The sequence below is a fragment of the Mirounga leonina genome, unplaced genomic scaffold (assembly GCF_011800145.1).
Source record: "Mirounga leonina isolate KUSES-001 unplaced genomic scaffold, KU_Mleo_1.0 Mir_176, whole genome shotgun sequence".
Lineage (NCBI taxonomy): Eukaryota > Metazoa > Chordata > Mammalia > Carnivora > Phocidae > Mirounga > Mirounga leonina.
In genome coordinates, this window is record NW_023270454.1 from 60,110,182 (window position 1) to 60,134,000 (window position 23,819).

Below are 23,819 nucleotides of genomic sequence, written 5' to 3' on the forward strand. Positions count from 1 at the left end.
AACATTTAACTATTTATTTAAAGACATTTTGGCTGGGGCGCCTGGGTGGCTCTCAGGTCACGATCCTGGAGTTCTGGGATCGAGTCCCACATCGGGCTCCCTGCTCAGCGGGGAGTCTGCTTCTCCTTCTGACCCTCCCCCCTCTCATGCTCTCTCTCTCTATCTCATTCTCTCTCTCAATAAATTAAAAAAAAAAAAATCTAAAGACATTTTGGCTTTCAACTACATTTTTTTTTTTTTAAGATTTTATTTATTTATTTGACAGAGGGAGACACAGCGAGAGAGGGAACACAAGCTGGGAGAGTGGGAGAGGGAGAAGCAGACTTCCTGAGGAGCAGGGAGCCCGATGCGGGGCTCGATCCCAGGACCCTGAGATCATGACCTGAGCCGAAGGCAGACGCTTAACAACTGAGCCACCCAGGTGCCCCTCAACTATATTTTAACAAAGACATTTGTTTTGTTGTTGTTTTTCAAGACTCAAACTGGAAACTACATAGTTAATATGTGAAAAGATTTTATGCATTGACAACTGTCATGGTCTGAATGTTTGTGTCACCCCGCAAATTCATATGTTGAAATTCTAACCCCCAAAAGTGATCATGTTAGGAGGTAGGGGTCTTTGGAAGGGGAGGATGGAGTCCTCATGAATGGAATTAGTACTCTTATAAAAAAGATCCCACAGAGCTCCCTGGCCCCTTCCACCACATGAGGATACCATAAGAAGTCTCTGACTCAGAGAGACCCCTCACCCACTCAGGCCAGGACCCTGATTTCAGTCTTCCAGCCTCCAGAATGGTGAGAAATAAATTTCTATTGTTTATAAGCCATCCAGTCTGTGGTATTTTGGCTATAGCAGCCCAAACAGACTAAGACAAAAATGATTGAACACTAATAAGTCACATGTAGTGTGTATTACCCTTCCATATTCTTCTTCCATATTATAAATTTTATTTTTTTTGAAGATTTTATTTATTTATTTATTTGTCAGAGAGAGCACAAGCAGGGGGAGGAGCAGGCAGAGAGAGAAGCAGACTTCCCGCTGAGCAGGGAGCTCAATGTGGGACTTGATCCCAGGACCCTGGGATCATGACCTGAGTTGAAGGCAGCCGCTTAACCGACTGAGCCACCCAGGCATCCTCTTCCATATTATAAATTTTAAAAATCTAGATTATCAAGTTCATCTCTAGTTTCTATGGACTAGTTAAAAGAGCTTCCTTTTCTTTATCATTTGCTATGATCAAATATCTATATATGAACTCTCATTATTAAGCTTTTTCTATAGGTTTAGAGGAATAAAATATTATTATCTTCAGCTTATAAATACAACAAAATGAGGGGGGAAGAGAGGCAGGGGAAATTTTGATTTACACTGCTCTCAGATAGTTGTAACATGTGGGTAATCCTGGACTCAAAGAAAATTGGGCAAATTCTCAGGTTCCACCCCAGAATTACTAAAGCAGAAACTGCAAAATGGGACCTAGCATCTGTGTTTAAAAAACTCCTCCAGATGATTTTTATACACACTAAAGTTAGAGAAGCCCTGATCTAAATTTCTTAGAGAAAGAGATACACCTGGTCTTGTCCATAGCTCTGGGATTCCCAGTCTGTTTTAGCAAAATGTGCTTGCAGATGTCATCCACTGCCCCTCCCCAGGGGACACTGCTAACTGAGGGCTTACTGATTTCTGGAGGGAAGTGGAGGCAGAAAAGGAATTACAGAGCTCCTAATATATGCTAGGCAGTGTGATTGGTGCTTGTGCTTCTGTACAGTGATTTCCAACTTGATCTTCACTGATTTTACAGAAGGAGAGTTTTCAATTACAATCTAAACCTGAGCTATATTTCAACAGCATGGATTTTTATTATTTTATTTTATTTTTTAACAGCATGTATTTTTTTAAAGTTAATAGACACATGTTTAAGAGTACAGTGAAATTGAATGGAAAATACGGAGTTCCTATATACCCTTCCTTCCCCAACCCCACTACATACGTGCAGCTTCCCTCACCATCAACATCCCCAATCAGTATGATACATTTGTTACAGCTGATGAACCAACATGGACACATCATTATCCCCAAGTGTATAGTTTACATTAGGGTTTACTCTTGGTGGTATATGTTTTATGGGTTTGGACAAATGTATAATGACATATATTTGCTAGTAGTGTGTCATACAAAATAGTTTCACTGCCCTAAAAATCACCTGTGTTCCACCTGTTCATCCCTCCCTCTCCCCTAGCCCATGGCAACCAATGATCTTTTTACTGCCTCTTCAGTTCTGCCTTTTCCAGAATGTCGTATAGTTGGAATTATAAAGTATGTTGCCTTTTCAGATTGGCTTCTTTGACTTAGCAATATGCATTTAAGGTTCTTCCATGTCTTTTTGTGGCTTGATAACTCATTTCTTTTTATCACTGAATAATATTTCATTGTATGGATATACCATAATTTCTCTATTCATTCACATATTGAAGGACATCTTGGTTGCTTCCAAGTTTTGACAATTATGAATAAAGCTGCTGTAAACATTCACATGCAGATTTTTGTGTGGACATCAGTTTTCAGCTCATTTGGGTAAATACCAAAGTACACAATTGCTGGATCATATGGTAAGAATATGTTCAGCATTATAAGAAATCTGTCAGACTGTATTCCAGAATGGCTGTACCATTTTGCATTCCAACCAACAATGAATGATTGTTGCTCCACATCTGCACCACTTGCTGTTTTCAGTGTTTGGGATTTTGACCATTCTAATAGGTGTATGGTAGGATCTTGTTATTTTAATTTGTGATTCCTTAATGGCATATGATATTAACTTATGTTGAGGAAATATATATGCTTATTTGCCATTTATAAATCTTTGGTGAGGTGTCCAGATCTTTTTCCCTTTCTATTTTTTTTTTTTTAAGATTTTATTTATTTGACAGAGAGAGAGACAGCGAGAGAGGGAACACAAGCAGGGGGAGTGGGAGAGGGAGAAGCAGGCTCCCCGTGGAGCAGGGAGCCCGATGCGGGGCTCGATCCCAGGGCCCTGGGATCATGACCTGAGCTGAAGGCAGACATTTAACAACTGAGCCACCCAGGTGCCCCATCTTTTTCCCTTTTTAAATTGAGTTTTACATTTCCATATTCTTGACTTTTAAGAGTTCTCTGTAAAAAAAAATTTTTTTTTTAAATTCTTTGTATATTTTGGATTGTTGGGTTTGGCCAGCAAACCTCGATGCGGCAAACAAAAAGATTACTCCAGATACCTTAGTAGGAGAAAGGAGAAGGGACCAGATGTTCTAGTGGCAAAAGGCCCCGAGCCAAGCTCTTCCTCCACTTTTATTGTGAGCGTTATCAATACATCAAGGGAATAAAAAAAACAAGGAGTGTGAAACTTTAATAATCAGGACAGTAACAAAGGGAGTATCCTGTGATTAGAACAAGCTATGCTCATGTCACACATGCAGGCAGGGAGTACGTGACCACCAAAGATAAATGTTTCTCCTAAGAATTTATTCCCTGGATGAGTGCACTGATCTGCAACAAGGATCCGGCTGTTTTCAGCCCAGAAACTGCAAAGGAGGCCCAGTTTTCTGGAACTCCTTCTTTGCTTTTCAATTAGTCTCACCCAGAGAGGCATATATTTATTAAATCTTATCTAGCCAGGCATTATGAATTCCCACATTGGATGATAAATATGTGTTTTGCACTGTTTTCTCTCAGTCTGTGGCTTGTCTTCTCTTTCTATCGACAGTGTCTTTCACATAGCAGAAGGTTTTAATTCTAATTCTAATGAAGTCCAACTTGTCAATGTTTCTTTTTTGGATTGTGTCCTCGGCATTGTATCTAAAAAGTCATCATCTCCAAACCTAAGGTCATCTAGATTGTCTCGTGTGTTCTTAAGTGTTTTCTACTTTTTCCATTAGAGCCCTTAGTGTATGAATTATAGTTGTTTTAAATTCCTGGCTTGATCATTCCAACATCCTTGCCATATCTGAGACTGGTTCTGATGTTTGCTCTGTCTCTTCAAACTCTATTTTTTGTCTAATAGTATGCCTTGTAAATTATTGTTGAAAACCAGACATCAAGTACTGGATAAAAGGAACTGGCATACATAGCCCCTTAGTGTTGATAAGGTGTGGGGAATGGGAAACATTCTATAGTCCTATGATTTGGTCTCAGTCTTTTAGTGAGCCTGGGCCCCTAGGCTGTGACATTTTACAAGTGGTTCTCAGTTTCCCACCCCACCTTCCTTAGGTAAGACAGGAAAACTAGTGGGGAATGGAGTTGGATCCTTCTTTTCCCCCAGGTCAGGTGGGCTCTGGTGACATAGTTTCTCTTGAGGGCAGGCCTTATTAAGAAGAACAATGTTCTGGCCCTATGTCAAAATGGCTACCATTCCCCTCCCCTTGCTAGAAGCATGAGAAGACTTTTCCCCCCAGTCTTCACTGTGAGAGCCTGGTAGGGCTTCTGTAGGTAAAACTCACAAAAGAGTGGGAGTCATCCTATGAGTGACCCCCAACTGGAATTTTTAACTCTCAGACTTGTCTGCATTGAACTCCAGCAATTAGTCCATTACAGCTTAGGTGTTCGACCACAGAGGTTCCTGTAGAGGTTTCTGTATGCGAGTTTCTGTTCTGGTAAGTTGTGGTTCTCCGTATCTGCCTATCTGCCTCTCCAGATTTTGTGGCAGTGGTTTGTTCTGTGACCTCACTTCTGTGACAGATCTAAGAAAAGCTATTGATTTTTAGTTTGTTCAGCTTCTTTCTTTTCATGTGGACAGGAATAACCATTTCCAAGATGACAGTGTGCTAGACCAGAAACTGGAAGTCATGTGAAGTAAAACTTTTTTTAAGAAATTTTTTTATTGTTATGTTAATCACCATACATTACATCATTAGTTTTTGATGTAGTGTTCAATGATTTATTGTTTGTGCATAACACCCAGTGCTCCATGCAGAATGTGCCCTCTTTAATACCCATCACCAGGCTAACCCATCCTCCCACCCCCCTCCCCTCTAGAACCCTCAGTTTGTTTTTCAGAGTCCATCGTCTCTCATGGTTCGTCTCCCCCTCCGATTTCCCCCCCTTCATTCGTCCCCTCCTGCTATCTTCTTCTTCTTTTTTTTTTCTTAACATGTATTGCATTATTTGTTTCAGAGGTACAGATCTGTGATTCAACAGTCTTACACAATTCACAGTGCTCACCATAGCACATACCCTCCCCAATGTCTATCACCCAGCCACCCCACCCCTCCCACCCCACCTCCCACTCCAGCAACCCTCAGTTTGTTTCCTGAGATTAAGAATTCCTCATATCAGTGAGGTCATATGATACATGTCTTTCTCTGATTGACTTATTTCGCTCAGCATAACACCCTCCAGTTCCATCCACGTCATTGCAAATGGCAAGATCTCATTCCTTTTGATGGCTGCATAATATTCCATTGTATATATATACCACATTTTCTTTATCCATTCATCTGTCGATGGACATCATGGCTCTTTCCATAGTTTGGCTATTGTGGACATTGCTGCTATAAACATTGGGGTGCATGTACCCCTTTGGATCCCTACATTTGTATCTTTGGGGTAAATACCCAGTAGTGCAATTGCTGGATCGTATGGTAGCTCTATCACGTGAAGTAAAAACTTAAAACAGATTCTTTTATTTAACAAACATGCATATAATACTATGTGCCAGGTCTTGATTTAAGCACTTATAAATATTAATCCTAATAACTAACCTGTGAGGTAGGTCAAATTATTATCTCTGTTTTATAGATGGGGAAACCCAAGACACAGAGAAATTAAGTGATTTGCCTAGGGTCACACAGTTAGTAAATCATAAAACCAGGACTCATTTGCAGGCAGTCTGTCTCAAGAGACTGTATTTATAACCACTACCCTGTGCTGCTTCTTATAAACGGGAATCCATTTCTATGCCAAGTATATGATCTTCACCTTAACACCAAGTCAATTTATTTTCTTTCTCTGTGAGGATCTTAACTTTCCTCTTTCAATTATATTGACATCTACAGTTGACCCTTGAATAACATGGGTTTGAACTGTATGGGTCCACTTTCATGTGATTTTTTTCTGATAAATACAATATAGTACTGGAAATGTGTTTTCCTAATATTTTCTTTTCTCTGGCTTATTTTGTTGTACGAATACAGCATATCATGCACATAACATACAAAATATGTTTAATCGATTATGTTATTGGTAAGGCTTCTGGTCTTCAGTAAGCTATTAGTAGTTAAGGTGGCACCTGGGTGGCTCAGTCAGTTGGGCATCTGCCTTCAGCTTGGGTCGTGATCTTGGGGTCCTGGGATCGAGCCCTGTGTCAGGCTCCCTGCTCAGCGGGGAGCCTGCTTCTCCTTCTCCCCTCACTGCTCGTGCTCTCTCTCTCAAATAAATGGGTAAAGTCCTAAAAAAAGAAAAAAAGCTATTAGTAGTTAAGTTTTGGGGGAGTCAAAAGTTACATGCAGGTTTTTGACACTGGGGGGGTCAACGCCCCTAACCCCTGCATTGTTCAAAGGTCAACCGTGCATAGAGAAGAAAGCTGCTATTATATTACCCAAACTCAATTTCTTATGCTTAGACTTGACATGCAATTAGACGTACAACCATGAAGTAGGGTTCACTAATGCAAAGAGACATGATGAGATCCAACTGTAATCCCAAACCTTGCATACAGACAGAAGTAAGATTGTAATTTAGCTTTTATTAATAAGCAGTATGAGAACTTCTATGTGCAAAGTGATGTTGGTTCTTGATTGAGAGACTCTTACAGAATATGTCATTTGTACAACCTTTAGCCCTAAAGTCCACGGATGCTGTCCCTATATCATTGATCAACTCTTTATTCAAATTAATGACCTAAGAGGAAAAATTTCTACTTTACTTCTTGTTTTCACTTTGTTTACCTCTTCCTAAAGTTGCCCAGGAAGGAAGGCTTAGATTGTTTCAGAAGCAGCAGCGTCAGCAGAAGTGGGAGAATACCAGATGATGGTGACTCTCAAGAGAGGTAATAGTGGACAGCCAAAGCGAGAAGGTGGTTTCATGTGGGCATGTCTCTTTAACAAGCAATAAAGTAGGGGTACCTGGGTGGCTCATTCTGTTAAACATCCTACTTGTCCTACTTTGGCTCAGGTCATGGTCTCATGGTCAGCGGGGAGTTTGCTTCTCCCTCTTCCTCTGCCTCTCACCCCACTGGTACTCTCTCTTTCTCAAATAGATAAATAAAATATTTAAAAAATAAGCAATAAAGTATTCTTTTGAGATAGTACTTCAGTGGTAGGCAGCCTCAAAGATGGCCCCTAGGGCTCCCCACCTCCTGGAATTCAGGGCCTGCATAATCCTCTCCCTTTGAGTGACTTGCCTCAAACCAGTAGACTCCCTCAACATTGAGAAGATGATACTTTTGTGATTAGATTACAAGATAATGTAACTTCCATCGTCCTAGCAGTTTCACTACCTTGTTGGCTGTGATGAAACACGTTTCTATGTTAGGAGGGCCCACATGGCAAAGAAGTAAGAATGTCCTCCCACCACCAGCCATGTAGATACTGAGGCCCATAATTCACAGCCCAAATGAAGTTGAATAATGCCAATGATCACATAAGTGAGCTTGGAAAAAATCCTTCCCAAATTGAGCTTTCAGGTAAGACCCCTGCCCTGGCTGACATCTTGATAGTGGCCTTAAGCAGACCCAACCGAGCTGTGCCTGGATTCCTGACTCACAAACTAGGAGTAATAAACATTTATTGTTTAAGCTGCTAAGTAGCAATAGACAGCTAATGCAATTTCTAGCACAAACTCTTAGGTAAACATTACTTCTGGATTTTATATTTCCATTGACCTATTCTCATCTTGTTGATAGTGCAAAGAAAATCTATATTTAACATTTTTTGCAACCCCTGAGTTTATGAAAATGTTGATAAAATAATTTATGAAGGAATTTGTGGCACATAAATGCTAATTCTTTATCACTGAAGTATGCTTTCTTTAGTGACCAGGAAATTTTTTGATGATCTTTAAGAGAAGAGGTTAACTGAAAGGAAAGCATGGTTTGTATCTCAAGAATCTTGCTATAGTTAAGTACTACTGGACTAGAACTGTAATTTTTATCTCTGGCAATATAAAATGTATGGGAAAATGACTTCCAATGTGCAGATAGGAAAGCCTTGACCGACTTTGCTCTTACTTAAAACAAAAAACTGAGCCTGAATATGTAGTTTGTTGAAAGTCAATGACAAGCAAAAATCCATTCAGCAATGGATTTTTTATTGGATCCAATAATGTTATCTGAAAAGGTGAATGTATATTGGAATCTCTGTTATGAGAACATATCTATAAAAAGAAATACCAGTATCTGTTTATAAACAGGGACTGGAAAGGAAAGCTGACATTAACAGGGATTATATATTATGTCTGATGGTGGCATTTTTCTTTAATTTTCATTTCTGATATTACTAATAAAATTAGATTGTGTAGCAAATAAGAATCTGAAAGAATTCAGTCATTTATAGAAATATTTTTTGTGAGCATGCTATGTGCCAGGCTCTATTCCAAGCACTGGAATAATGTAGTAAACAAAGTAGACAAAGTCCCTTGCAGCTTATGTTATAGAGACAGGTGGACAGTAAAATAATCAAAAAACAAGCAAATGAATAATAATGAACAAACAATACAAAGAACAGTAAAACCGGGTTTGGGTGAGAGAGAGTGGCCAGAAGTTTACTGTGCAGATAATATAATCAGGAAAGGGCCTCTCTGATGAGTAGGCATTCAAAGAAACTTGGAAATGTGGGGAATGAATTATTAAGTGGACTTTGGTATTCCAAATGACCAAATAGGCTGTGAGAGGGGTTGCTGGAAACAAATAAATTACTTGAGGTTCTGTAGCGCATACCATACACAGCGGGACATAGTTTTATGAGAGGGAATTTAAAAAGCCTAGGCTCCAGAGCCAACTTCCTGGTTTAAATTCCAGCTCTGTAACTTATTAGCTGGGTGACCTTGGGCAAATTATAAACCTCTCTAAAAAAAAAAAAAAAAAAAAAAATGAGGCTAATAATCACACCCTCATAAAGTGTTCATGAGGGTTAAGTAATGTGTGAAAAGCACTTAGAACAGGCCTCTGCCCATAGTTAGCTATAATAAACATTAGCTACTCTTCTTAATAAGTTTTCTCTATTACAATATGTATTCGTTATTAAATAAGGTCAACACATATCGCTCTCTGGAGGTATAACGATCTGCCTTTTATAAGGTGAGGGCTCTAGCCTTCAAATTTGCAAGCCCAATTTCCTAAGTAGCTTTCCTGGCCTCTAGGAGAGTTTTAGCACAGGAACCCAGAACTAGCTTCAGACACATTAGGTATACATTGTTAAAACAAAGGTATAAAGAAGTAGGTGTCAAGAGTTCTTTGAAATCATCTAAGAAAGTCACACATTTTCTAAACTGTAATTTTATTTTTTTTATTTTTTATTGTTATGTTAATCACCATACATTACATCATTAGTTTTAGATGTAGTGTTCCATGATTCATTGTTTGTGCATAACACCCAGTGCTCCATGCAGAATGTGCCCTCCTCAATACCCACCACCAGGCTAACCCATCCCCCCACCCCCTCCCCTCTAGAACCCTCAGTTTGTTTTTCAGAGTCCATCGTCTCTCATGGTTCGTCTCCCCCTCCGATTTCCTCCCCTTCATTCTTCCCCTCCTGCTATCTTCTTCTTTTTTTTTTTTCTTAACATATATTGCATTATTTGTTTCAGAGGTACAGATCTGTGATTCAGCAGTCTTGCACACTTCACAATGCTCACCATAGCACATACCCTCCCCAGTGTCTATCACCCAGTCACCCTAAAATGTAATTTTTATAGTGGTTCAGGGCATCAGGCAGCCTTGGGTTTAGATCCTGGCTTGGGAAACGGCAGTGTTTTGGACACATCATCCTACCTCTCTAAACTGGAGTTGTTATAGCTGACACTCTTACAGCCTTTATTATGTGCCAGATACTTTTCTAAGATGTTTACATACATTAGCTCATGTAATCTTCACATCTTCACAAAGTGGTTACTGTTATCCCCATTTTACAAATGAGCAAATTGAGGCAGAGATCAAGTGACTTTCTCAAGGTCACAGAGCCATTTCAGTGACAGAGTCAGGATTTGAATGGATTATGTGTGGGCTCCAAGTCTGTGTGCCTAAAAGCCTTATACTCTACTACCTCCATAATAACAGTTTCTACCTCATCGGTAGAACCATATTAAGAGGTTATGTGTAAGCACTCATCACAGTGCAAGACACTAAGTAAGTGCTCAATAAATATTTGTTGAATGACTAATTATGCAAAGTCGTAGTAAATTATATCTTAGTAAAAATCTGCATACTTTATTATGGCTGAATAATTCAATTATTTTTCACGTTTTTAGGTAATCTTGTATTTATTACATCAACTTTACAAGTCCATTATAGTCTAATAACCCTATTGGATTACCTGGCAAAATTTGTTTTACTGAGACCATGCTGGCTCCTGATGGTCACCTCTTATGTTTCTAAATGCCCACAGACCATCTGTTTGAGAATCTATTTTAGAATTTTGCTTGCAATCAGTGTCAAGACCATCATTTACATATTTGCCTTCTTTGCATTTTTGGAACTTGGGGAACTTCTAGTTCTCTTCAGGATGAAAATCTAGTTTACATTACTGGCATACTTCATTACTGATGAAGACCATTAGAAATTTTCTACATAGTTTCAATTTTTTGTTAAAGTAATGGGATGACTGCATTATACTAGAAGAGCATTTGAATCATACAACTAGCAAATCACTTCTATTTCAAACCCATAACTGTATCAGATTGTGGGGCTGATCCAGCATAAAATTAGATTACTCATCTGCTAGAGGAAATTTTCCAACAGGAAAATTTAGGTAGGATATGAGTCATATAATCTGACATTCTTCTGCTATCTAAATAAATCCTATTTCTTTTAACTAAACCATATGTTTTAAAGGAGTAAAGAAAAAATAAAAATGTAAAATTTTTGTACATAGAACCCCTTGACCAATTAGGTATTTTATAGATTTGAATTTCTGAGTTATAATTGGACCTTGAAAATAGGTCAGTCATTTTCTTTGCAGCAAAATTTTCCAACTGCATTTCTTTCTTAATAAATGGTTTCTGGTTACTTAAATTTAGCAAAGAAATTAAGCTATGCATACTTTTGTGTTCTCTGTAGATGGTGTTGTCTAAAAGCAAAAGCTAGTAGTAAAACTTCTGAAATATTGAAATGGATAGTGCATGGTCTCCCTTCTTAAATTTTCTAAAGGTCAATGGCATTGTTAGGAGATGAGAATTAAACTCCAAAATTTAAGTTGGTCAAATTGTATTTTATTTCTACAATCTACAGTTAAAATGGTAATAAGTTGCTTCCATGGGGAAGTTTTGCTACAACAGTTGGAATCAGGGCACCATTGACGTGGGTTGGGCCTTGGTCATGGAACCCAAGGTTGTACCTCAATGTCTGTTCTCTTTCCTCCTTTAGTTTGGTTTGCTGAGAGCTGAGGATGAGTTGTAGTGTAACTACAAAGGATGGGGGTGGTAAGAGAAGGAAAACAAGACAGAGCAGACCTTGGTGGATCTCAGAGGAACACTAATCTGTTAGTTGAGAATTGAAAGTCGATGTGAGTGTGTGTATATGCATGTGTCTGTGTGTGTGTTTGTGCATTTAGATTGACTTACACTCCTTATTGTTAAAACCAATGAAAATTGAGTCTCTTGCTTGATTTTTCTGCATCATTTGATATCATTTGTCTTCTTGAGATGTTTTTTTCCTATGATTTTAGTGACCTTCTTGAAATACTTTTTTTCCCCTCTTGACTTTCATGACTTCTAATTCTCCTGATTCTTCTGCCTTATGTGACATTCCTTTTTAGTCCCTTTTGGGGATTCCTCTTCCTCAGTTCATCTCTCAAGTATCAGTGTTTCATTGAATTCTGTTTCAGAAAATTTCTTCCTTTTTACACTCTCCCTGGTTTTCCACTTCCCTGGTTTCAATTACCAGCTGTGTGCTGATTACTCCCAAAGGTATTGTGGGATTTCAGACCTAAATCCAGACCTCCTCTGAATTTTTCTAGATGTTCTGTGGACATTTCAAATTCACTGTGTCTACAACTGAACCATTATCTCTCTTCCCAAACTTGTTTTTCCTTATATTCTCTCTAGTGAATGGCAGCATCCCAGTAGCCAGGACATGAGGGTGTCATTCTTGACTCATTTCTTACCACACCCACCCCTTCTCATAGCTCACCAAGTCCAACTGAGGCTACCTACTAAACACCTAATCCATTTGTTTTCTCCAGACCCACTGTCATGACCATTATTCAAGTCACTATTGTCTTTTCTCTAAGTTACTGTATTGGCCACCAACTTAGCCTGCCAGTCTTCAGTCTTGCTTTCTTCCACTTCATTTTCCACATTATGTGTGATGCTTGTAAAACACAAATCCACCATGCTGTTTTACTTACAGCCCTTCTATGACTCCACGTTACTTTAAGATAAATTCCAGTCTCTACCCCATGGTTTACAATACCTTTTCTAATTTATCCTCTATTTTCCCAGTCCTATCTGTGAACACTTTTCTTTTTATCTAATCTTCAACTTTATTGGATTATTTTCAATTACTCAAAAGCACCACATTCTCTCTCACCTCCAGGCATTTGCATTGGGATTCTCTCTGCCTGAAATACTTCCACATTTTCTATCTGGCCAACTCCTAACCGTTCCTCACGTTTCAGCAAGAAGTCTTTCCTGAAACCCCAGACTGACTGGAGTCCCCACTCTGTGCCTCTAGAACATTTATGGCATGCATTTAAAGTGGTCTGTTTGCCTGGCTGTGTCTCTCCTTAAGCTCCATGAGGAGAATCTGTTTCATTCACTTTTTTATCCACTGCGCCTGGACCTGAAACATGGCAGATACTTAGTAAATATTGAATAAATGAGAGAAAAGCAAGACCAGGATCAAAATGGAAGCATATTTACCTGGCACCACAAGCCTATATTGTACTACAGAGCAAGAGTAATCTTCACAGTCACATTTGCATTCCTACTGCGTTCCAGGCACCATTCAAAGCAATTTCCAAACATGTACTTTTCCCAACAACCCTAAGTAGATGAGGATTTTGATGCCTAGATAAATAAGGCAACTTGCCAAAGGTAAGACGTTTATTAATTTGATGCTTTCCTCCTCTTTGGTAGGGGAGCTATGAGTGTTCACTATGTCTAACAAAATATATCACTTCATATTTTGCACAAAAGTACCACTAACATGCTTATGACAGACTTCAAGTTTGAGGCTTCAAGTTCTCTAAAACAAGTTTTAAAAAATCTTTAAATTAGAAAATATCATTTTATTTTAAATAACTATGCATCCTTTTTATGAGAAACCTGTTAAATTATTTTTCAGAACCTTTGCCAACATTATATAAATAATGTAAAATTTCAATGAAACTACCCTCCTTTATTCAAAATAGTTTCAAAGCCTTCTCAAGAAGGACAGATGGTGTTTTCATCATCTACAATAATATGAAGGCTACCAAAGTCAGTTGAGGTGAGGCAAAGTACCAAGTTTCATAGAGCCAGGCCATTAATTTAAGATGCATAAAGAAATTTGTTCAGAATTGGGAATCTTTATAGAATCCCAAAAAACCCACAACCTATTTAGCCATCCAAATTGTATCTCACAAGATGCTCAGTGCATTTCTATTTTTCTGCAAGAGATTAGTCAATATTTTGGTAATCAGATTTTGAGCAGGCAGTTTGAAGCTCTGCTTTTCACAGAGAAGGTGATCAGGATATATGTTGATGGCATGCTTTTAAATGGCAACACTTTCAGCTTCATCCTGAAGAAACGTAAGCCAGTTGATTAACTTTGTGTAAAAATCAATCCATGGCCATAGCACTGGAAGGAGTTATATAAAACTTAAACCAGTGAATGTATTTAGAGTGGTGGGATTTTCCCCCTGAATTTTGTGGAGATGCTGTATGTGCCATAGACAAAACTCACGGAGCGCTACGAGGTCTAACAACTCGTGCTGGGGGCCGCCTCAAGCATCCGGCTCATGTCTACCTGAACTCTTAGAAAGCAGCCGTGTCACCCTGTGGCTACCCCCCCAGGCTATGATGTCTATTTTGGCTCAACACATGTGACACAGTTAGTAAGCTTTATTCTGTCCCAAAGCACAAAACTGTGTTCTTTGATTAGCCCAGGCTCTGTAAAAACCCTGTGCTCAGAAGCACATGATTGTGTTGGGTTCTTCAGAGCTTCCAGTGGAGCCCAGGGAGAGAAACCAGGATGCTGGGGGATGCGTTCTCCCCTACCCCTCACTGTGGGTGTCACACTGCTGGGGAAGAAATAAGGGAACAACAGCTGGAGCGAGGCACGGCCCTTGGCAGCAGAGCATGGTGTCAGAACCCAATTTGGCAAAGCCGAAATCGTTGGCAGTTACATCAGGAGTGCCAGGTCCTTTCCAGCTGCCAAGAGAGAGTGGCTGTGGGTGGGTGGGTAGAACAAAGAGGCAAAGGGAACAACGCAAACCCATTTCCAAGGAGGGATGGGAGATACACGACAGAGCAGCTGCCCTCAGAGATGTGACACGCTAGTGGCTACTCTGTGTGGGGAGGGAGGCAGTTGTCACAATCTGTATCAAGTGCATGTCAGATAAGGTAAGGTCGCCATGCTCGAGGAACTGTGTACTTGACACAGTGGTAAACTTCTAAGGAAGCACTCTGACTCCACACAGGAGGTTTAGGAACTAGCACAGGGGTCCTAGCATCTCTATGTCAGCATAGTCTTGGCCCCCAAAAGCAACCCATTAGAACTGCAAGGCTCTTGTGTGACTCCCAAGCCAGAAGAGGGCTCCTTGATTTTTAGAGAAACATGTTGGTAGGACTGCAGGGATCCACCAGGCTTACCAAAGCAGATTCAGTAGTCCCATTTGCCACATATGATCCCTTGAAAATGATATGTCTACGTATGAATGAGTGATCTCCTGGTAGGAGGAATGAAATATTAGTATTTAGTATATTGACTCCTTATGTTTGGTTCATTCTTACAGACCCTCCATGTAGAACTGCCACTAGGTGTCACATCTTTGCAGGCACCTTCCTCTTTGCTTTTTTTCCCCAGTACTCCTTGGTAATGGGCAGTTTGATCCTTTTGCCTTTTTGTTCTACCCACCCACTTGCAGTCTTTTTTTTTTTTTTTTTACTTTTTATTTGGCAGCCCAATAACAAGCAGTGGGTCCAAAAGAAACCAACTACAAAGCCTTGAAACAAATGTTTGTCTCAGTTTTATTTTACTAATCTCACCTCATTCTGCTTGTCCACATCACTGTGATACATACAACATTAAATTATACAGCTCTTTTCCATATTCTTCCCTGTAATTGTTACCTATTTCTTTGATCTTTCAATTTAGTCTCTTTTGAAGCAGAAAATAAAAATTCCTTAAAGATGGGGGTGCATCTTTTATTATTTGGCATGCTATCTAACGTATAAAGGGTGAACTGTGGACAATAGTTACAGAGTTAACGCCAGGTGTTTTTATTTCTTCACTCAGCGCCTGAGACAGGGCATGTACAATTAGACCTTTAAAAATCTTTTGTGATTTATGAGATGATTCTCTATGTGTTTTTGATTGTGAATCTATCTTAAACAAGTTGTTTGACCTCTTTCTTTTTTTTAATGATAGAAATCCACTTTTTTTTTTTTTTAAGATTTTATTTATTTATTTGTCAGAGAGAGAGAGCACAAGCAGGGGGAGCGGCAGACAGAAGGAGAAGCAGGCTCCCTGCTGAGTGGAGAGCCTGATGCGGGACTCGATCCCAGGACCCGGGGATCATGACCTGAGCCGAGGGCAGCTGCTTGACCAACTGAGCCACCCAGGTGTCCCTGTTTGACCTCTTTCAACACAGTTTTATTAACATACTTTCCAGATCTAGCTTTTTACGGTATAACAATAAAGCCAACCCACCCCCAAATCACTACTTTATGTTTTTTTCTAAAATCTTCTGGAAAAACAACAAAATATATTTGAATGAACAGTACTGATGTCATTAAATTTGAAAATAACTCCAAATGACTCTTTGGACATAGAGTATGCTCATCTTTGAAAACAATTCAGGAAGCTGTACTTGCGTCTCTTCACATTGGTGGAAATGAATTCGTGCACTTTGCAGAAAGCACTTTGTTCTAAATTGAAGACTTTAGTTGGGATCAAATTAGATTATGTATGGGAAAGTGCCCTGTTAATTGGTCTATAAATATATGTCATTAGGATGAGTAATGATGATGGTCGTCATGGAACAGCCAAAATACGTTTAGGCAGTGAGGAGCTGGGACCTCCCCGGGCACGGCTGACATTCATGAGATAACTAGACAACTAAGTGCCCCCAACCTAGTGCTTCTGAAACTTTAATGTGCATAGGAACCACCTGGAGAAATCGTTAAAATGCTGCTTCTGCTTCAAAAGCCTGGACTCAGGCCTGAGTGTCTTAATTTCTAACAAGCTTCCAGGTGATGCCAACACTGCTGATCCATGGAAAACACTTTGAGCAGCAAGGTGCTAAGCCTTCACAAAAGTTGCTGATTAGGAAGAAAAAATAAAAAGGAAAGAGGATAAAGCCAAGGACTATGTTCTTCGAAGTGCAGCCCATCGATAATGGGCTCCTATTATATAACCTTGGTACCTTGCACCCCTAAACACACACACACACTCACCCCCCACCCACCACCACCACCCCAGAAGTACCTGAACAATTCCAAACACGTTTGAGGTGGGAGGAGGAGGTGTGTGGGATGTAAGAAAATAAGCAGTCTAGGATCCTTTTAAGGATGTTTTTGATCACAGTCCCCCTAAAAGCTTCTTGAAAAGAAAAAAAAAAAACTGTATTTCTGCTAAAATATTTTAAATTGACATTTAAAATTTTTTATCATAAATTTAAATAGCAGCCAAGGATGTTGTTTATGGCATACTACGAATATCCGTATTTTAAAATAAAGCTATTGTATCACTCTTCAGTGGAAACGTAAGATCCACAGTGATTTGAACCCATCATCCATTTAAAACACTTATAAACAAGCTCCTCTCTAACAGTAATTTCATGTTGTTTTTTTCTCTTTCAGCTTCCTATTTCACTTCTCTATAGATTTTTATCCTAATCTAATAGGCTTTTATATTGAAAGTCTTTTATTGGCTATCTTATGCTTCTCCACATCAAATATATATCCTATGACCATGTATGTAAAACAATTTGTTTTGGATTGGCTTATCATTATAAACACAAGTAACATTTGATTAGAACAGCATAAATTATGAATTTTGATAAACAATTATTACGTGACTATTAGTTGGTACAAATATCCCAAACAATACACAGAGGAGGCATAGAGCAGATTTATTGGGAAGTCTCATATCTGAGAGCCAGCAGAAGAGCATACAGGATCTCACCAGCTCTCATCCAGCAAGGAGAGGTGTTTAGGCCTAGGATCTCACCCAAGGCATTGGGAGGGGGCAGGGAGCCTTTATTTGACTATGTAACAATAGGAGCTTCCTAGGGGTAGGATGACTTTCTTAGAAAAGCGAAGAAGTTGGAGCCTAGGCTGGCATCAGCTAGAAGCCTCACCACTGTATTTTTGAGCTGGCTCATTGCTGGGCTGCCTAATGGGGTAAGGAGAGAGAGCCACTGAAGCCAGTTGGTGGACAAAGGATTTTTGTTTCTTGTCACCTAAAAAGGAAACATCTTTGGAGATATATTTCTTAATGAGATGGATGGGGGAGGATGTATTATGGTGCATGGAATAAAGAAATTATTTAAAGGATTATTTCTGAATTTGGCAATAATTCTGAATTCAGAATTATTTCTGAATTTGGAAATATTAAGATTAGGAATAGGTAAGAGATAAGTCTTGTTAAAAATGGGAGGAAATTTGGAAAGGGGAGTATGAAAAGAGACCCTTGACATATTACCAAGTGAAAGAACCCTATTTGAGAAGGCTACATGCTGTATTATTGGCAAACCTGTGAAGCCAGTAAAAAGATCAGTGACTGCCAGGGATTAGTGGGGAGTGAGAGATGAACAGGCAGAGCAGGGGATTTTTAGGGCACTGAAACTACTCTGTAGGATACCATAATGGTGGATACATGTCCTTATACATTTGTTAAAACCCATACAGTGTACACCACCAAGACTGAACTCTGATGTAAACTATGGGCCTTGGGTGATAATGATGTAGGTCAGTGTAGGTTCATCGACTATAACAAAGGTAGGACTCTGGTGGAAGAGGTTGATAGTTGGGGAGGCTGTGTGTATTGTAGAGACAGAGGGCATATGGGAACTCTGTATTTTCTATTCAGTTTTGTTGTATAGCTAAAACTCTTCTAAAAAATAAAGTCCAATAAAAAAAGAGAGACCTCTGATGATTGACAGATGATTTTAGGAAAAAGTACATGGAAGTTGAAGATCTGGACATAGCCATGCTCATGTCCTATTTAGAAAGTCTTCATATACCTTCAGTTGTATCTGAAACCTAGTTTGAAGACCTCTGGTCTAAGGTTATGGGAGAGTGAATAGACAAGAAAAATGTAGGAAAGATGGGTTATTCACCTGAAAAAAAATGGTTTGGGGAAAACAGGGTAGTCATATGGAAAAAAGAATAAGGATGGATCTCTGCCTTATACCTCATCAAAAATTAAATTCTGAATGTATCAAAAATTTGAACATTAAAAAAACCCTATAAATGTAATAGTAGAAACATGATTTGGACAGTGACAGGTATGGTTAGTGAGGTAGGCAATGAAACATAGAGCTGGTTTGTGTAATTACAAGAGAGCTCACAGATCAGCATTGTCCTTGGTGTGTTAATATCCTGACTTGTGAAATAATACTAAGAATAATAGTTAACTTTTATTGAGCACTTACAATGTTCTGGACAATGTTCTAAGCTCTTTCCATGTATTAATCCATTTAATCTTCACAACAACCCAGTGTTGGGGCCTCCATTTTTCAGATGAGACAGTTGAGTCACAGAAAACTGAAGTCACATGATGGTTGGGGTGGAAGCCAAGATTTATCAATTCAAACAGCCTGGCTCTACAGTCCAGGGACTTAATCACCATACTCTGCTATGAAGCAATGCTTATTTCTATATATTTTTTTTAATGTTAGCTATACAGATTAATAAGTATTAAATTTTACAAGTTGTATCTATAGTGCTAACTTTAAACAATTTGTGCATTTACTTTCCTTTAGAAAAGCCTTAGGGAAAGACTGTTTTTCATTTAATAGTTCACTGAAAAAACAGAATTATTTTACCCTTAATATATTTCACTAACTGAAGAGTATAATTTCCACATCTTTGCAGGCTAACTTCACAATTTAATTCATGGTATTTAAAAAAATCACAGTCTGTACAATAGTTTTAGAAACACTGTTATTATGCATGAATTATTTTACAAACATGATTATCAATAGTTTATCATAGAGTGATGGGCAAACAATTGTCCTTCAAATTAATTTTCTGCTTATGTTGAAGTTGAGAGCAAATGTTGTCACATTATTTCTTTGGCAGAGTAAATCTGCAAACCTTGTTAGAAAAGCATGAATACCAAACAGCTCTAGCTTTATAATACTGTCGTGAAATGATTATTGTGTTGTTACAAAAGATATAAAATAATGGATTGTCAAGTGCTTGATAACAAAAATGCTCAATACTCTCTAGTATTAAATAATCTTTAAGATGAGACCAATTTTTGTTCAAAGTTAGATGAAAACTAGTAAAACCATTTTCTTATGGTGGTGGGATGTAGAAAGCTTCATTTTTAAGCCTGTACAATGGAGGGTTTATTGTTTTTGTTTTTGTTTGATTTTTAAGTTTTTATTTTAATTCCAGTTAGTTAACATATGGTATTATATTAGTTTCAGGTGTACAATGTAGTGGTTCAACAATTCCATGCATCACCCAGTGCTCATCACAAGTGCACTCCTTAATCCCTATCACCTATTTTGCCCATCCCCCCATCAACCTCCCATCCCCTCTGGTACTATCAGTGTGTTCTCTATAGTTAAATGTCGGTTTCTTGGTTTGTCTCTCTCATTTTTCTCCCCTTTGTTCATTTGTTTTGTTTCTTAAATTCCACATGAGTGAAATCATATGGTATTTGTCTTTCTCTGACTTATTTTGCTTAGCATAATACTCTAGCTCCATCCATGTCATTTTACAAACGGCAAGATTTCATTCTTTTTATGGCTGAATAATATTCCATTATATATATGTGTGTATATATATATTCCAATATATATATTCCATTATATATATAACATATATACACATATATATGGACACTTGGACTGCTTCCCTATCTTGGCTACTGAAAGTAATGCTGCTATAAACACAGGGGTGCGTGTATCCTTTGAGTTAGTGTTTTTGTATTTTGGTGGTAAATACTTAGTAGCGCAATTGCTGGGTCATAGGATAGTTCTATTTTTAACTTTTTGAGGAACCGCCATACTGTTTTCCACAGTGGCTGTACAAGTTTGCATTCCCACCCACAGTGCAAGAGGCTTCCCCTTTCACCACATCCTTGCCAGCATCTGTTGTTTCGTGTGTTGTTGATTTTAGCCACAGTGGAGTTTTACTTATTCTAATCTGAAAGAGAATACAAACAGTGCATACAGTTACACTGCGCATGAAGCCCTGTCCTCAGCAGCCTACCTGGCAGGTCTTATTAATACAACTTTTCTCTTATACTCTTTCTTACTTGGAAATGATTTGGGCTTGATCAGAGAAGTTGAAGAATTATGTGTGTAGTACTCAGGGGGAGAATAATTTCTTGGCAACTTGTAGAATACCTTATCGGTGGGGTCGATTTTATTTAAAACGGAATTTGATAGCCTACTGGTAGGAGCTAGCTCAGGTTGGTGCTCAGGTTTCCTGCATAACAAAGAAAGCAAAGGAAAGAAAATAATAACTTTGTCGGGGAAGACGGTGTTAAAAGGAGAGAGTGCCCAAAGTTGCTCGAACAGCCGACCCGGGCCTTCGGGAGTGACAGAACTGTCTAATGGATATTTGTTTGCTCTGTGGTCTAAATTCTCCCTTTAGTCTCCCTTCAGTAAATTCTGTGTTGCTCAGTCATGTTTTGTGGAGTGATTTTCTCTTTTAGAGGAACCCACGTTGTGCTGAGTCCTGCTTATGGTTTGCACAGAGGGGAAAAGTGGTTGTTTTCTGGAGCAGCTGATATGTAGGTTACATGTGAATAATTCTACTTACTTAAAAGAAAAATGTCATGGCTGGGGGTGAGCAGTGGTTAACTAACCTCTTCTGTTAATGTGCCAGAGGCCCTTCTGGGAACAAATTGCTTTCCTTTCGAGAAAGAAGGCGCTCTGGGTTCCAAGCCTACCCTGTCGTCGTGGCAGCTGGGAACAATTCACACAGATACTCTCACTCTTCTGCCACCCCTGGTTTTGGCAGGAAAAACGATAAGTCATTTGAATTTTGGAACTAGAAGGGACATGAAGATAATTATGTTCAATCCCCTAAGTTAGGGAACAGAAGCGTAGAGAAGTTAACGACATGCCTAATGTTATGGCTCATGCTAGCAGGGGATGGTGAGAATCCAGGCTTCTGAAGTTTCCAACCAGTGTTCTTTCCACAACACCAGAGACTCTGAAGAAATCTGGAGAAGAAGGAGGAAAAATCATACCAGCAAATATAGCTAAGGCATCAGCAAAATGATGAAACTGATATGGCTGTTTTCTTCTTGCGATAGATTTTTTTCTATCTGACAAAATACACAAGATAGAAGAAAACACGAAGAGCCAAAAAAATATGTAGGTAGCAGGTGCTCAGTTTTGTGTATTGAGTTGTGTGTTCATCTTTTCTCATAGGTAAGAAATGGTTCCACCACCAGCTGCGGTGGGTGGAGAAAGAAAATTCTTGGTGGTGTAAGTTTCAATTGTAGCCCACCAGCTTAGCCATACAACACATGAAGAGATCATGATTATGAAGGGCCACACAGAGAGCCAGGTGTGCAACAGCCTACAGAGAATATGCATTTTCTTCAGATGTCACAAACCTTCGTTTTCATTACTGAGTAATTGCTATAATAGCACTCAGTTCAACCAACAGTATCTGCGATGGAGCAAAAGGAAACCTCAAGACAGTATTAGTATTCAAATACAGGTAATTCACAAACGCCCTGAACATTTTCTTTTTACAATGCTTTTCAAGTCACAGAAAATAATAGAACAATCTCTTTATTGCTGAATTCATAACCTATACCTTTTGAATTCTTGAAAAATATTTTAAAGGTTGCTATCTCTATGGTGCCATTCATCTTAGTGTTTAGATGCTCAGATCCATTAAGTAAAAAAAAGCTAAGAAAGAGACTTTGTCTCTCCCAAGCCAGCAGCCTCTAGTTTGAAGTAATGATTTCCTTGGGGAGGGTGAGAAGGTTCCTTGGATGGATTCACAGTGTCTTCCAAACAGCTGATACAAAAACCAGAGGGAGGCTTGGGTGGGCAGTCAATGTTGGCTGTTTGTGGTGGGGATTACAAAAGGAATATCCAGATGTATTTTCAAGTGGAGCCCTACAGAATCTCTCTCTTTCACCAAGAGTTTCTGTTTATGTTCTAACCAGTACTTATGACAACAGGCCTTTTGATATGGCATACTGCAGAGTCAATAATACCAAACTGATACCTTAACCACTGTGGAATTGGTCTCTCTAAATACAGAAAATCCCAAGGAGAAATAATTTTCACATATATTAAATAGTATTGTGGCTTTCTGCATTAAGCATACTTGCACTCTACAGGAAATAGTTCTTCAGAGGGCATATATGTATGTCTTCTTATAACCAATAACCAAAGTAGATTATTTTAATGATCTAGATCATATGATAAAGCTCCTGTTTTATTCAAAAGGTGTCTACAAGAGTGGTATATACATATAATGAAATATGTATTAGTTAAGGATCTCCAGAGAAGCAACCAATAGAAGATATAGATAGATAGATAGATAGATAGATAAATTATTTATTATTAAAATAAATAAGTAATTAGGGAGGGCAATCTGCTTTACTCAGTCTACTGAGTGAATGTTAATCTCATCCAGAAACACCCTCACAGATACACCCAGAATAATGTTTGACCAAATTACAGAATACTATTCAGCCTTACAAAGGAAGAAAATTCTGACACATGCTATAATGGGGATGAACCTTGAGGACATTATGGTAAATGAAATAAGCTAGTCACAAAAGGACAAATACTGTATGATTGCACTTATATAAGGTACCTAGAGTAATCAAATTCATAGAGAAAGAAAGTAGAATGGTGGTTGCCAGGGACTGGAGAGAGGAAAAAATGGGGAGTTATTGTGGAATGGGTACAGAGTTTCAGTTTTGCAAGATGAAAAAGTTCTGGAGGTGGATAATCATGATGGTTGCACAACATAATGAATGTGTTTAATACCACTGAACCGTACACTTAAAAATGGTTAAGATGATAAATTTTATCTTAAGTCTGTTTTACCACAATTAAAAATAAAAAAATGGGACACCTGGGTGACTCAGTCAGTTAAGTGGCTGCCTTCGTCCTGGGTCATGATCCCAGGGTCCTGAGATCGAGTCCCACATCGGGCTCCTTGCTCAGCAGGGAGCCTTCTTCTCCCTCTCTCTCCCTCTCCTTGTGCTCTCTCTGTCGAATAAATAAAATCTTTAAAAAAAAAAAAAAAGGAGGATTCTGGGAAGATG

At 38.8% G+C, this 23,819-nt stretch overlaps 1 protein-coding gene across 1 annotated transcript in view; it reads left to right on the plus strand.

Annotated features, from left to right (window-relative positions):
* Positions 1-382: 382 nt before the first annotated feature.
* The window catches only part of TMEM155 (transmembrane protein 155), a 35,631-nt gene continuing 12,194 nt past the window's right edge, over positions 383-23,819 (plus strand). Inside the window, 1 exon segment of the mRNA XM_035023138.1 lies at positions 383-421. The gene's annotated coding sequence lies outside the window, so the exon portion shown is untranslated.